Source organism: Lolium rigidum, chromosome 2 (assembly GCF_022539505.1).
Source record: "Lolium rigidum isolate FL_2022 chromosome 2, APGP_CSIRO_Lrig_0.1, whole genome shotgun sequence".
Lineage (NCBI taxonomy): Eukaryota > Viridiplantae > Streptophyta > Magnoliopsida > Poales > Poaceae > Lolium > Lolium rigidum.
The window spans coordinates 287,115,929-287,119,939 of NC_061509.1; positions in this window are offsets into that span (position 1 = coordinate 287,115,929).

The window sequence follows — 4,011 nt, forward strand, 5'->3', positions numbered from 1 at the left end:
GGAGGGGCCCGCGCGGCCCTACTGTGTGGCGGCCTCGGTCGGCCCCCGACGCCCTCCTTCGGACTACTTATTGCCTTCGACCTAAAAATGCACAGAGAGAAGTCGAAGTCGCCAGAAACCCTCCAGAATGCCGCCACATCGCGAAACTCCGCCTCGGGGACGAGAAGTCTCTGTTCTGGCACTCCACCGGGACGGGGAATTGGAGGAGATCATCGCCGCCATCACCACCGACGCCTCTCCATCAACCAGCAATGTTTCCCCATCCATGTGTGAGTAATTCCCCCGCTGTAGGCTGAAGGGGATGGTAGGGATTGGATGAGATTGGTCATGTAATAGCATTAGATTGTTAGGGCATAGTGCCTAGTGTCCGTAATTGGTACTTTGATGATATTGTTGCAACTTGTTATGCTTAATGCTTGTCACTAGGGCCCGAGTGCCATGATCTCAGATCTGAACATGTTATTGTTTCATCATGATATTTATTGTTTATGATCTTACTCCGCAAGTTGTATACACATGTCGTTGTCCGGAACCAATGGCCCCGAAGTGACGGTAAATCGGGACAACCGGAGGGGATGGTAGTGACGTGAGGATCACATGTGTTCACGGAGTGTTAATGCTTTGCTCCGGTACTCTATTAAAAGGAGTATCTTAATATCCAAGAGATTCCCTTGAGGCCCGGCTGCCACCGGCTGGTAGGACAAAAGATGTTGTGCAAGTTTCTCATTGCGAGCACGTACGACTATAATTGGAACACATGCCTATTGATTGCTTTGTACTTCGACACTGTTTTATTATTATCTGCAAATGACCTGCTATGATTGTTACATGAGTTTCTCCCATCCATGCAACGCCCGTTATCCGTCCCCGTGCCTACAGTATTTTAATCCTGCTGTTTACTATAATCACTACCGCTGTCTTTGTTACTCTGCTGCTTGTTATTCTACCGTCTGCTATCGTTATAAAACCGTTACTACCGATAAACTCATGCGAGCAAGTCCGTTTCCAGGTGCGACTGAATTGACAACTCCGCTGTTAAGGCTTCCAAGTATTCTTTGTCTCCCCTTGTGTCGAATCAATAAATTGGGTTTTACTACCCGCGAAGACTGCTGCGATCCCCTATACTTGTGGGTCATCACCGCCCCGCAGAGGCGGCTGTGACTCTTCGCGACTATCCTCTGGAGCTTAGGTTTTCGGGACGAAGAAGTACGCGAAGGAGAGGAGTCCAGAGGGGGCTGTGGGCCCCCTCCCCACAAGGCGGCGCGGCCAGGCCTGGGCCCGCGCCGGCCTGTGGGGGGGCCATGGTGGCCCTCCTCGGCTCCTCCTTTTGGCTCTCTTCGTCTTCTGGAAAAATAGGATTTTCTGTATAATTTCCGTCAATTGTTGATCTTCCGAAATATTGCATTCTGATGGTGCTTTTTCCAGCAGAATCCTGACTCCGGTGCGCGATTCTCCAATAATCATGAAACATGCAAAATAGATGAAATAACATAAGTATCATCTCCAAATATGAAATATATCAATGAATAACAGTAAATTATGATATAAAATAGTGATGCAAAATGGACGTATCAGCATTACAAATAGATGATCTTGATCATGATAGGCAGCTCACAAGATCTAACATGATAGCACAAGAGGAGAAGACAACCATCTAGCTACTGCTATGGACCCATAGTCCAGAGGCGATCATGGTGATGTAGAGTCCTCCGGGTGATGATTCCCCTCTCCGGCAGGGTGCCGGAGGCGATCTCCTGAATCCCCCGAGATGGGATTGGCGGCGGTGGCGTCTCTGGAACTTTTCTCGTATCGTGGCTCTCGGTAATAGGGTTTTCATGACGGAGAGTATAAGTAGGCGGAAGGGCAGAGTCGGGGGGCACTCGAGGGGCCCACACCATAGGGCGGCGCGGGCCCCTCCTTGGCAGCGCCGCCTTGTGGTGTCGCCACCTTGTGGCCCCACTTCGTATCTCCTTCGGTCTTCTGGAAAGCTCCGTGGAAAATAAGACCCTGGGATTTTGTTTCGTCCAATTCCGAGAATATTTCCCGTGTAGGATTTCTGAAACCAAAAACAGCAGAAAACGAGAACTGGCGCTTCGGCATCTTGTTAATAGGTTAGTGCCGGAAAATGCATCAAAAAGATATAAAGTGTATATAAAACATGTGAGTATTGTCATAAAACTAGCATGGAACATAAGAAATTATAGATACGTTTGAGACGTATCAAGCATCCCCAAGCTTAGTTCCTACTCGCTCTCGAGTAGGTAAACGATAACAAGGATAATTTCTTAAGTGACATGCTGCTATCATAATCTTGATCAATACTATTGTAAAGCATAGGAGATGAATGAAGTGATTCGAAGCAATGGTAAAGACAATGACTAAACAACTGAATCATATAGCAAAGACTTTTCATGAATAGTACTTTCAAGACAAGCATCAATAAAACTTGCATAGGAGTTAACTCATAAAGCAATAAATTCTTAGTAGAAGGTTTTGAAGTAATACAAAGGAAGGTATAAGTTTCAGCAGTTGCTTTCAACTTCAACATGTATATCTCACGGATAATTGTCAACACAAAGTAATATGATGAATGCAAATAAGCAAGTATGTAGGAATCAATGCACACAGTTGACACAAGTGTTTGCTTCTAAGGTAGAAAGAAGTAGGTAAACTGACTCAACATAAAGTAAAAGAAAGGCCCTTCGCAGAGGGAAGCATGGATTACTATTTTGTTCTAGAGCTTTTATTTTGAAAACATAGAAACAATTTTGTCAACGGTTGTAATAATTCATATGTTTTATGCATAAGACATCCTATAAGTTGCAAGCCTCATGCATCGAATACCAATAGTGCTCGCACCTTGTCCTAATTAGCTTGGATTTCCATGGATTTTCATTACATTACATATGTTTCAACCAAGTGTCACAAAGGGATACCTCTATGCCGCCTATACAAAGTTCCAAGGAGATAGATCGCATTTGATTTCTCGTTTTTGATAGATCTCAACTTGAGGACATCCGTACTGGGACAACATAGAAAACAGATAATGGACTCCTCTTTAATGCATAAATATTCAACAACAGATAATATTCTCATAAGAGATTGAGGATTAATGTCCAAACTGAAACTTCCACCATGATACATGGCTTTGGTTGGCGGCCCAAAGTTTTTCTCTAACAATATGCATACTCAAACCATTTAATCATGATAAATCACCCTTACTTCAGACAAGACGAACATGCATAGCAACTCACATGATATTCAACAAAGGTGTAATAGTTGATGGCGTCCCCAGAAACATGGTTACCGCTCAACAAGCAACTTATAATAAATAAGATACATAAGCTACACATTCTTCACCACAATAGTTTTTAAGGCTATTTTCCCATGAGCTATATATTGCAAAGACAAGGAATGAAATTTTAAAGGTAGCACGCAAGCAATTTACTTTGGAATGGCAGAGAAATACCACATATTAGGTAGGTATGGTGGACACAAATGGCATAGGTTTTGGCTCAAGGTTTTGGATGCACGAGAAGTATTCCCTCTCAGTACAAGGCTTTGGCTAGCAAGGTTGTTTGAAGCAAACACAAGTATGAACCGGTACAACAAAACTTACATAAGAACATATTGCAAGCATTATAAGACTCTACACTTGTCTTCCTTGTTGTTCAAACACTTTACTGAGAAAATATCTAGACTTTTAGAGAGACCAATCGTGCAAACCAAATTTCAACAAGCTCTACAGTAGTTCTCCACTAATAGGTGCAATCTACATGATGCAAGAGCTTAAACATGATCTATTTGAGCAAAACAATTGCCAAGTATCAAATTATTCAAGACAATATACCAATTACCACATGAAGCATTTTCTGTTTCTGTAACATCCCAAAAATTTCAAAACAAAACAAATGAATTTCCCTTTTTCCAAATTTTGGAACCAACAAAAACTTTTATTAAATTAAGTTTGATACATAGCAACCTTGCTTAATTCTTGTGTTATTGCCATGA